This window comes from Leopardus geoffroyi, chromosome D4 (genome assembly GCF_018350155.1).
Source record: "Leopardus geoffroyi isolate Oge1 chromosome D4, O.geoffroyi_Oge1_pat1.0, whole genome shotgun sequence".
Classification (NCBI taxonomy): Eukaryota; Metazoa; Chordata; class Mammalia; order Carnivora; family Felidae; genus Leopardus; species Leopardus geoffroyi.
In genome coordinates this window covers 28,690,860-28,703,330 of record NC_059342.1, presented here as the reverse complement: position 1 = coordinate 28,703,330, position 12,471 = coordinate 28,690,860, and the positions used below count along the sequence as shown (strand labels likewise).

The following is a 12,471-nucleotide window of genomic DNA, read 5'->3' as shown; positions in this document are numbered from 1 at the left end:
CTCACTCTGTGCTGCTGCCATTCTAGCCCCCTGCCATCTTGATGACCCAGCTGACTGCCTACAGGCCCCCTCCTTCACTGCAGTCTCCTCTCAGTATTGGTTAAGGGGACAGAGCCTTGTGACAGGCCCATGGCAATGACAGTCTTCATGTGACTATCATTGCTGTCTGCAGATGTGGAGATATTGTTAACAGTCTGATTTCTGGATACCTCACTGGGGGGTTAATAATAAATAAGCAATAATACATTTGTGCTCACAGTTAATAATAAATAAGCAATAATACATTTGTGCTCAGAAAAAAATCATGTGATTGGGATGTGAAGGAAGAATGACACCAGTTCATATTTTCCTGAGACTGCTAGAGAGTTGTTCTTCATTGAACCTGTATACATCTAAAATAGAGATAAGGAAGAAAAGAGGAAGACTATATGCTTTCTATTCACTTAGACTGGTTTGTACATGGCCACTTGTGGCAAAAAGTGACATGCCACATGATTCTATTTTAAGAATTGATTACCCACTACAGATCATTATAGACAGTACTAATCTGTTGTTGTTTTTTTTAAATATTAAAGACAAAGCAAAAACACTCGTAATGAATTGAGTTCTACCATAGAGAAGTCCTCAGAACAATTTGAATCTGTAGATTCTCAACTAACACATCCATTGTGAGCTAGGATGGGTGTGTGGGGGAGAACTCTCACTCACTGTGTGAAGGTATAAATTGGCTTAGGATTTTTAGAGGGCAATTAGAAGATATCTGCAAAATTTTAATGGGAATACTAATTGATTTAGTATGTTGCCCAAGAATCTAAAGAAGTATCCACACACATGTATAAGAATATTTGTACAACACTTATATTAGAAAAATATGAATCTGAGGACAGGTCAACATCCTCCACCAGATATGTCCTTGTGGTAGAATTCCACATAACCATATAAAAGAACCACATAGATCTACATGTACTGACATAAAGGATGAACATGCTATATGGTTGAGTGAAAGAAAGTGGCATATAAGTTTTAATCTGATATACATGAAAAAGAAATCACACAGTTTAATTTATTCCTTCCTTAGGCAATGGATTACATAGAAAAAAAGCCTGATAAACATTGTACAGGCTATTTTTTTTTTTTATTTCCACTAATCTCTCTGCTGCTCCAAGTTAAGCTTTGATGTCCAGAATCCCTTCAAGTTTTTTCAGCTTCTATCCTGTCCGGTGGAGAAGAGCAGCCATCTTCACCTCTCACACCAAACAATCCTGTTCTTGGGCCTCAAAAGGGAAGCCCAGAAGAGTAGTGTTGTCTGTCCATCCAGCCCTACAGAGGCTTGCACCCATATGTGGAAATCAGGACTCATCTCTTAGTCATGCATAAAGTCTGTCTTAGTTTGTGCAAATGGGCTGTTGGCAGAGTACCATTGGCTAGGGGGCTTATAAAGAACAGACTTTCTTTCTCAAAGTTCTAGAAGGTGAAAGTCTGAGACGAAGGCAGTCATTGAGAGGCAGACAAAACCTGAAGTTCCGTCACCTGGGGAAACACATTTGTGCCGAGTGGCCCGAAGGAAGTGTCTATCATGGAAATTATATTCCTTTCAAATTTGGACTAAGTGTCCACCCAAATTTACTTAAAGTCTGCAGGTTTTGTTAGTGTTTGAGTTTTCTGGAATTAAATATTGAAAGGCATTTATATAATTGACCACAACTCAAAATTGACAACTGAGCACTTGGAGCAGAATTATCCAGCAACCCTGCTGATTGTGTTGTAAGACACCTACACAAGTATGTCAGCCATCATGAAGCAGGCACATAAACACCAGTGAGCAGTGTACCACAGAAATGGTCTCTGCTTGATGGAAGCATTGGGACAAAACTGAGAATAGATTAATTTGAGGTGAAGTCTCTGAGTCACAGCTACCTTCAACTTTCTTAGGTGGTCAAATTGAGATTTAATTTAAATTGCTAAGGTGTTCCCTTCGGGGTACTTGATCTCTTCTCTGCTGCTCAGCAGGAATTGATTGTCCTGATCATGTACCCTTCATTCCAAGTGATGGAATCCAGCAATTTTGCTGTACTTTCTCGGTGAATGAGCCATAAAGAGAAAAGCCATGTGGCTGGCATTTCCATCTCACTAGACATTGTTTTAGAATAGGGAATAAATTACAAAGAAAGCGATCAAGGATTATAAGACCCCCATCGAGTGGCCAGATGACGGCATTTGCTAAGCCTCATTTGTCTGGCAAATCTATAAAGGTGGTGTGGGAGATACAGGGAATGGAGGGTAGAAGGATTACAGACACCATAGCATAGAATTGTAATCACAATGCTGCCTTCAGAATGCACTGGGATAGGGGTACCTGGGTGGCTCATTCTGTTAAGCATCTGACTCTTGATTTCAGCTCAGGTCATGATCTCGTGAATTTGAATCTCACATCAGGCTCTGCACTTCGTTAGCTTGGAAACTACTTGGAATTCTCTCTCCCTCTCTCCCTGCCTCTGCCCCACTCATGGTCTCTCTCTCTCAAAGTAAATGAATAAATAAACTTAAAAAATTAAAAAAAATCTCTAACCTACTTACAACTCACACCAACAAATGTGAATTTAACTATGCACTAGTTGTATAAATGAAGGAAACAGCTTCAAATACCAGATTTCTGAACACTTAACAATTTTTAAAAATTCTAAAATATTCTGAGAAACAAGATTTTACTTAAAGGATTCACTATCTCCAATAATTTGGTGTCCTGGACCATATAAGTAATGTAAATAAATGGTAAACATTTTAAAGAAAGATTTCCCCAAGATGCATAAACATATTATAAATCCTTGAAAGCCAGCACTATTGTGCAGTTTTTATTTTGTATGGAAAGACTTCGGTCATATAGTTCAGTAGAGATGAGGTCCCTCACAGGAGAGGAGAGAAACGGGCTTTCCAAACAGAAAAGTCAAATACAGAAGAAAAAACAGCTTTTCCCCTGAAGGAACGTCTGTTCCTGGGTCTCCCCTGCTTTTGCTCCTTCCCAGCAGGTGCACACATCTTAGCTTCCCTGGGAGATGGTCTAACACTCCACTTCAGAAACACAGACTAAGGATCTAGGGGAAATTTTTATTGGCTTACGAATAAAATGTGAAATCAGTAACGAATGGTTCTCCTACAGCTTTAAATATGAAAAAATGCTATTTAAATCCTGTGTCAGCTGAGTATTTTATAATAATTTGCAGAAGAGAGTAAGGAAGATCCTGAGCTTCACAGGAGCTCATCCTGAGTTTGGACCGCTCTGTCTGCTAATGGCTGCCCTGTGGTTTCAGGTGAACCCAGGCTGCAGGCACTGGTGACCAGAGAAGCTGGAGGTCAGGCTTTCCTTTCCCAGCTGCTTTTCAGAGGGAGGCTTACTGTTGCCTCTTATTTCTACCACATTATCAAACACAGTAGTCTGTTTGGAGCACAGCTCTAGGGACAATAGATTCTTGGCTACTTTCTAAAGATTTTTTTTTTCATAGAAAAGCAGGTGTCTGCTCAATATCCTGATACAGATTTCCAATTTTTACAATGTAACTTTCATTTTTTGACTTGATCTTCACAAATTTGTGCTAACAAAGTTTTTATTGATGTAACTATCATTTGCATAGAGTAAAATCAACAGAGCTTGAATGTATAGGTTGTTAAGTTTTTTTTTTTTTTAATTTTTTTTCCAACGTTTATTTATTTTTGGGACAGAGAGAGACAGAGCATGAACGGGGGAGGGGCAGAGAGAGAGGGAGACACAGAATCGGAAACAGGCTCCAGGCTCTGAGCCATCAGCCCAGAGCCTGACGCGGGGCTCGAACTCACGGACCGCGAGATCGTGACCTGGCTGAAGTCGGACGCTTAACCGACTGCGCCACCCAGGCGCCCCAATAGGTTGTTAAGTTTTGATAAATGTATAACACCCATGGACCTATATCTTCCACATCAAGGTATAAAAACCCCCATCATTCTAGAAAGTTCTGTTGTGCTCATTTCCAGCCAATACTTCCCCTGTAAGTAACTGCTGTTCTGATATCTATCACCATAGATTAATTTTGCCTGTTTAAATTCCATTTAAGAGACTTCTATAGTATGTTTTTTCTCGTATGTGCTTTCTTTTTCTTGATATAGTATTTTTAAGATTCTTCTGTGTTTTTGCATGTAGAGATAGTTTGTTCTTTTTATTTTTATTTTATATTTTAATGTTTATTTATTTATTTTTTGTTTTGAAAGAGAGCCAGAGTGAGTGTGTGAGCGGGGGAGGGGCACAGAGAGAGAGGGAGAGATTGGATCTCAAGTGGGCTCTGTGCTGTCATCATGAAGCCTAATGCCAGGCTTGAACCCACAAACTGTGAGATCATGACCTGAGCCAAAATCAAGAATGGGATGCTTAGCCAACTCAGCCACCAAGGCTCCCTGATAGTTTGTTCTTTTTAATGTTTGAATATGAATGTACTATAGTGTGTTCCTCCATTCTTCTGTGGATGGACACCTCTCCATGTGTTTCTAATTGGGAGCTATTAAGAATAAAGCTGCTGTGAGGCTGGTACAGGACAGCCCACTTACCGGGTGGTGTACCTGAAGTGATGCCACACTATGTCATCCAATAGAACCTGACCTCTGTGGGCTACAAGATCATCCTTGGAAGCCAGGCACACATCCATCCCAGTGCAGTTGATCAAAGCTTTCCCTTCTTATAGTTGCCCGGAGTGGGGCAGTGGGAGATGTGGTCTCTTCCTAACACCCCAAAAAGATGGGGTAGTCTGGGAAAGAGGAGAAATGAGGGTGGCATCCAGGTGGCCTCTGGGCCTGCAGTGACCTTGTCTAGATTTCCCATCACCCTTTGTTCCCCAAGTCCCACAGACCTGCACAGGGTTCCCCTTTCATAAAGGATTTGGAAGTGGCCACTGCGGAGAACATCCTGTCGTATGGAGGTTTCCTGAATGTTTGTGGTGGGTAATGAGGCAGAAGGGGATAAGGGTGACAGTCCCTCCCCCACCACTAGGTACATCCTAGTACACAGGACTAAAAGGAGGTTTGGCTGCACGTCTGATCAAATACAGGCTTTGATCATTCAGAGTCTCTTGTCCCAGGGCTGAGGGAACAGGCTCAGGGACCATGAACAGGGCTGAGGCTGTCCCTCTGTAGCTGGGAACCACCCACCCCCAGATGGATGCCAAGGAGCAAGGGTAGAAGAGGTGCCCTGTCCTCTCCTTTCCTCCCAAGGCCCCACCTTCCCACTGGGCACCCTGAGAAACGGGACAGCCTGTGCATGTCCTCGGCAAGCTGGCAGGTAGAAAAGATGAGCACCTTTGGGGAGGCAGAGAGAGAAAGAAAGGCAGCATCAGTGGCCATCGGTGGCTCCAAGTGGGCCCTTTGGTGGAAAAAGACACTCAAGCAGCTTTAGAAAAAATAAAGTCAACCTCTAGATTATTCACTCACTTTAAAGAAATGCCAATGACCAATATGAAATTATAACAGAATGCACTAATAATCAAAGATGGGAACCTCAAAAGTGTTGCGTTAAGTGGAAGAAGCCAGGTACAAAAGAAAACAGACCATATGAGTCCATTTATATAGAATTCTAATAATGGCAAAACCATAGTGACGGAAGGCAAATCTGTGATTGCCAGGGGCCAGGCTTGCGGTTTGTGGCTGGGTGACAAGGGACAGGAGGGAACTCTGTGGAGGGATGGATGTGGTGCATATATCACTGGACACATTTGTTAAAACTCATCAAATGCTACATTAAGATTTGGTGAATTTTACTCTTTGTACATAATATTTCAGTAAAGCTGACATTGAACAAGAAAAGATGTTTAATTTAAGCAAACTCATAATTTTAGACATTTTAACCCTTTGAAAAGATTTGACTCCTAGTCCAAGTCCTTCCTGTTATATTCTGTAGTTTATGAATGTGGATATGGAGGTCCAGAGAGAGAAGACGTGACTTAAAATCACATGTCCTGCTGGTGGTCAAGCCACATCTGGATCCCCAGACCTTGTGTCTTATTAGCCTTTCTCTTCTGCCATCCTTCCCTTCACATGTAAACTGTGAGCATGTAATGTCTCACATTGTCACCCAAACAAGTCACAGGCACCATAAAATATCTGGCAGATACATAGTCCTTAATGTTTGATGTATAGTAGAAGAGGAAGATAGTATTATTATATAGTATTATTTCCATTTTTCTATTGGAAGAGTAGAAGCACAGAGAGCTCAACTTACATGACTGAGGGCACACAAGTTAGTCACACTTCGGTTTTCAATTGTACAATGGATGAGTAATTATTACCTCATATGGCTGTTGCAAGGAGTGAATTAAATTAAATCAACCCTGTAGGTGGAGTGCCTGGTGCATGAGTTCTCAGTATACCATAAATGATGTTAACAGCAACATTTACGGTAATGAACATGATAATTGTGAACACTATGGTGGACGTAATAATACTTGGATTTTATGATAGTAAAGTTGAAATTAGAACACTTTCCAAAGATATGCAAATGAACTGGTTTACAAGTTGTGAGGAAATGGACATTCTCAATTACTACATTTGGGAGTGCACATTGGAATAAATACTTTCAGCAAGTAGTTCCATTTTAAAATTGTTTTTAAATGATATTTGTGCACGTCTACAAAGATACATGTGCAAGATGTTCATTATAGTGTTGCAAAGGAAGAACAAAGATTATCTAAATGCTCATCAGGAGGTAAAAAGGAGAATGTTAAAGGAATGCTCTCTGTATTGAGCTGATGGATAGAGAGCATGGATCAGGAAGGATGTCCATGCTACAGTACTGGATCTGAAACGGAAGAGTTTGTAGAATTGATACCATTTATGATCCTAGACATTTTGCTAATTCCTTCAGTTGTGGGTGGGAGATGGATTCTGTACCCATTATGTTCAAAAGAACATTTTTTCCCCCTGAGAAAGAACTCTAAGGTGGTGATGGCATTTGACTAAACCTTCAATGACTGAGGGGCACGTGGCTGGTTCAGTTGGTGGAGCATGCGACTCTTGATCTTGGGGTTGAGTGTGAGCCCCATGTTGGGTGTAGAGATTCCTTAAAAACAAAATCTTAAAAAGGACCTCAAAGCCTGCACCAAATGCCACTGCCTGTCCTCTAGGATCAGAATATCAGCCCCTGTTTTCTCTGTGAACACAGAGGGACCTGCAAAAGGTGAATAGTGAGGTCACCACAGGGACTCACTGGGTGGGTGAGGGGGTCAAGGAGTCCCTTCACTTGAAAATTAAGACCACACAGCAGGTAACAAATGAATGGGCTAGAGCTGAACCAGGTGGCAGACACTGGGTCCTGTGGCACATTTGATCCACGAGGGAGGGCATTACATAGCCTTGGTTGGAATGTCTTCTAATTCACGTGGTTCAGGACTTCTCTTTTTTATGATAAAATCTGGAGCCTTTCTCAGGCTCCCCCTATCACCCTATCAGGGGGATGGGATGGCTACATTGAAACCTGGGACCCACAAAGTGAGAAACTGCCAAAATTTTAGGTCAATGCTGTGGAAAGAAAGTGTAGAGCTATATATTATCTAAAGGGAATGTTTGCCTGCTGCTCCACTGGATGCAAGCTCCCCCAGTGCAGGGAGTGTATCAGTGTTTGTTCTTCTTTGATTCCTTAGTGCAGGGCTAGATATAAAAGGGACTCAATAAGGATTCATAGAATGAATGAATGGCAAAACATCATTTCCTGCACCCAGTCATTGTACTGTCATTATCCTGAGCTCCTGCCCTTCCTTCTCCAACACTTTACGCAATATCCCCAGGAGGAACAGAGTGCAGGTCATTTGCAAAGGAAGAGATGGAGAGGACCCCCAGTCCTGCTGATCTGGCTAGAGAGCTATTGGTAAGAGCAAGGGCCAGTTGTTTATGTCACTCTGAGGTCAGGCCTGGCACTCTTGACCCCTGCTGTGTAAATTAAGCCTCAACTCCTCAAGATCCTTGTCTCACACCTACCACTTTCCCTGGGATGGAATGGAAACATGTTTTACAATTCTGTCACCTTTTTGGGGGGATTTCAAATCCATTTACAGGTTCAGGTGAGCACTGAGGTCATAATGAGATAAAACACCGAACTCCCCAGAGCCAGGCTCTCCACTTGGACTTTGATGCTTGCTCACCTGGCACCAGGCTGAAAGGAGAAGACAGGTGAGCCATGCTGGCGCCCTCAGCTGGACCTCCACATTTTCCTGTCCCACCAGCTTCCAGAGGGGTGATTCGATATTTCTTGGCCTAATTTTAGATGTGGGGCACATTTGGTATAAAAAGAGGCCATACTGTCTCCAGTGCATTTGTATCACATTCCAAGAAAGAAGGAAGTCCATTCTTTGGAGCAGCCCCTGCCACCCAGCCTCTTGTCTGGTTGTTGCCTAGGCGTGCAGGTGTTCATACAGTGGCAGCTTAGTCCCTGTGCACAATCTTATGGAGCTGGGCTATAAGGACAACTGTAAAACCCATGTATCAGTACATGTACTTAGAGATCTTGAATGACTGAATGTGTTGAAGTCCATGGTACATTAAAAATTTTTATGCTTCTGGGATTATGTGGGGCCTGAACTTCTCCACTGGCACGGGTCTGTTCATGCCAGCTCGCTCCTGCCTCTGTGTCTGCCTCCATTGAGTGGGAGTTTGAGGAGTTGGATGCTCCAAATTGCTGGCAGCATCTGTATCTGGAAATTGGTGATGAGTCCCATGACTATCCTCATAGAGTGGCCATGTTTCCAGAACACAGAAATTGAAACATATGCAGAGACGTAAGTGCATATGATCACAGTCGTGTTAAGCTGCAAAATTCTGAAAATGATTATATTTATGGCAGATTAGTTGACACAGAAGAGGTGCGAAGGACTTACATCTCCACATAGGGTTCACTTCCTAATACAGGATCCACTTCTGGCTCATGGTTTGGTAGCACTAAAGCAGTTGTCATGCTAAACTGAGTTGTGCAGAAGGAATTGGTGAAAGGTGCATAGTACTGGCCAAAAAAAGACAACCGAGAGACAGAGTTTACATGGTGCAGTAGTAGGGAGACCCTGGGCTTTCCTCATCCCCCAAACACAGCTATATTGAGGTCAGATCCCATGGAACGCCCGGGAAATATATCTGTGGAGCAGCAGAAGGATCTCCACAGTTGGAGGGAGACAGTGTGGCAGATGCAAGGTGTGTGGATGTGCATTGGGGGAGAGAAAAACAGCGGTGCCGTGGAGGGAGGGAAGCCTTTCTGTGGAGAGACAAAAGGGAGAGAAAGAGAAGAGTTGAGAAAGTGTGGCGCCAAGTTTGCACACGAGGAAAATCTCTCTGGGCCATAGAATGGGGAGCAAGAAGTACCAAGTGTCTGCAGGTTTTTTTTTTTTGTGTGTGTTGTTTTGTTTTTGTTTGTTGTTTGTTGTTTTTTGTTTTTTTCATACAGCATTTGGAGCTCAAACCCTGAGGTTTTGGAGCATGACTTTCTCTGGAGGGGATTGTGGCATGCGCTCCTGGGGAGGAGGGAGCCAGCCCTGGAGTGTAGAAATCTAGAAATCTAGAAATCTCCGGGGTGCACTGGGAGAGAACAGTCCCCTTCCTGGAGTGCTTTTAGAAGAGGGCCTATTGCCTTCCCAGGGACAAAAGACCCCGCAGGCGCCAGCCAAAGGACTTTCATCAGCACCCAGAGGGAATACAACCTTTGCTGCTTTCAGCAGTGCTACACCATAGTTTCTGCACACTGCGCAGGCGTGGGGACAGCGTGGAGAGGCTCTACCCTGGAGGAGGGGAGTGGATCCACACCATGTCAAATTCTTTTAAGACTTCAGGTTTTGAATTCCAGCTGTGAGCCCAAGAAAAAATGCAGGAGAGTTGTGGTCTGTGAGGGCTGCCTGAACAGCTGGGGGGTGGGTGTCAAGATCCCTGGTCCTGGGAGGAGAGATTGGGGTGGTGCCGTTCCCCGCCCCCCCCCCCAATATCAGCATGGTGGAACTTCAGAGAGCGACACGGAGGCCCCCAAGGCAGGCAGGAACCCCCAGTGCAGGGGGGATCTGCTTACACCAAACCCTGCCCCCCACCCCGTGCCTGGCAACTGCTTAGTTACTGGGGCAAGACTGCTCTGAGCGGAGGCAGCAACACAGGGGATCTCTCCTCCAGACCAGCACAGCCAGCACCGCGCATGCCCCAAGTGTGCAGAAAATCAAGTGTCTCAAAATGATACCTGCACTTCTGGTGCAAATAGGACCAGGCTTACTTTTTATTCTTTTTTTTTTTTTTTTTCCTTTGGAATCAGGCAAATAGTTTCTTTCTTTCTTTCTTTCTTTCTTTTTTAAATTTTTTAATGTTTATTTATTTTTGACAGAGAGAGAGAGACAGAGCATGAGCAGAGGAGGGGCAGAAAGAGAGGGAGACACAGAATCTGAAGCAGGCTCCAGGCCCTGAGCTGTCAGCACAGGGCCGATGTGGGGCTCGAACTCACAATCCGCGAGATCATGAGCTGAGCCGAAGTCCGACGTTCAACTGACTGAGCCACCCAGGCACCCCAGGCAAATAGTTTCTTGTTTGGTTTTTTCATTTCCTTTTCTCTCTCTCTCTCTCTTTTTTTTTTTGATCGGCTTTTTTATTCTTTTCTTTTTCTTTCTTTTTTCTCTTCTCCTTTTCCTTCCTTTTCCCCTCCCTCCCTCCTCCTCCTTCTTCTCCTCCTTCTTCTTTTCCCTTTCTTTTTCTTTGGAATCAGCTTTATAGTTTTTTGATTCTTTGCTTAGTATTTTTTGTTCTCTTTCCTTTTCTTTCTTGTATTTGGGCATCAGGCTCCCTCCCCCCGCTTTTTTCCAGGCTTACTTCGACAAACAAATCAAAACACACCTATTAAAGGTCCAAACACTCTCCACTGCAAGCAAGGAAGAGCTCTGCAGAGGACTGACCAGTGGGATAGAGCAGCCAAAACACAACAGGAGAGTGCACACAGCATACGCCAGAAACACTTCCTGAAGTGCCAGGCCCTGGACAGTGTATGACCCCTTTTTTAAATTTTTTTTTAACGTTTATTTATTTTTGAGACAAAGAGAGACAGAGCATGAACAGGGGAGGGGCAGAGAGAGAGGGAGACACAGAATCTGAAACAGGCTCCAGGCTCCGAGCTGTCAGCACAGAGCCCGACTCGGGGCTCGAACTCACGGACCGTGAGATCATGACCTGAGCCAAAGTCGGACACTTAACCGGCCAAGCTACCCAGGCGCCCCATGACCCCTTTTTAATACAGCATTACTTTCAGGTGCAGGAAGCATCAAGAGTTTTTAAAACACGCAAGAGACAGAAACTTAGCCAAAATGGCAAGATGGAGGTATTGTCCCCGAAAGACAACCGAGAGATGTTGTTTAAAGAAACAGGCTTCAGTGTGAAGTTCTAGTCAAAAGATGTGAAGTCCTGTTATGCAGTATAGCTACTGCAACTGGAAATTATCAATAGCGGTGAAACCAGAGCAATACCTCATTGTCATTATACTACCTGGCCAGATTTTGGAGTCCCTTAACAGCCTCATCTCTCGATTTCATATTTAAAGTGAGAGAATGTGGTTCCTTGAATCCTGAACACGAGCCTGCAGTAATCCACCGAGGTGCAGGCGCTGGGCGGTCAGGCACCTTTTCACTGGTAGATGCTTGTCTTGTTCTGATGGAAAAAGGCGATGATGTTACAGAAATAATTGTCACTAAATGTGAGAAAATATTCAGTGGGACTTATTCAGCCACCAGATCAACTCAGATTTCCATATGTGACTATCATAGAAGGAGCAAAATTTATAAAGGGAGATTCAAATGTACAGAAGCGGTAGAAAGAACTTTCTAAGGAAGACATGTCCTGCTTTTGATCATTCACCGACCAACATAATGACTGAAAAATACAGAGGGAATAGGATAGGCCTAGAAGAAAAACTGACAGGTAACAGGTAAAGAGGACTAAACTCTAAAATGCAGGCTACTACAGAGGAGAACAGCGCTAGTGTTCCACAGAAACACAGTCAAGAGGACCAAAAAAGTAACATGGTTCCGAAGGTGCAGCAGATGAAACAGAGGCTAATGAGACCGAATGTAAAGGAAAAAATTTTCCCAACTTTAAAAAGAAAAACAAAGAAACAGAAGTTTTCCCTAAAAATATATTTGAAGGAAAATTCTCCCTACTTGGAGAAAATTCTCCTTACTCTACTTACTTGGACATGGTCAGGCCAAGATGGATAGACACTTAAATGGTCATTACTTGAGTATATTCTGCAGCTATGAATTTTTTTTTTTTTTTTAATTTTTTTTTTTTCAACGTTTATTTATTTTTGGGACAGAGAGAGACAGAGCATGAACGGGGGAGGGGCAGAGAGAGAGGGAGACACAGAATCGGAAACAGGCTCCAGGCTCTGAGCCATCAGCCCCAGAGCCCGACGCGGGGCTCGAACTCACGGACAGCGAGATCGTGACCTGGCTGAAGTCG

At 43.4% G+C, this 12,471-nt stretch overlaps 1 pseudogene; it reads left to right on the top strand.

The window, feature by feature from the left end:
* The window catches only part of LOC123592696, a 28,681-nt pseudogene extending 16,454 nt beyond the window's left edge, over positions 1-12,227 (top strand).
* The last annotated feature ends 244 nt before the right edge of the window (positions 12,228-12,471 follow it).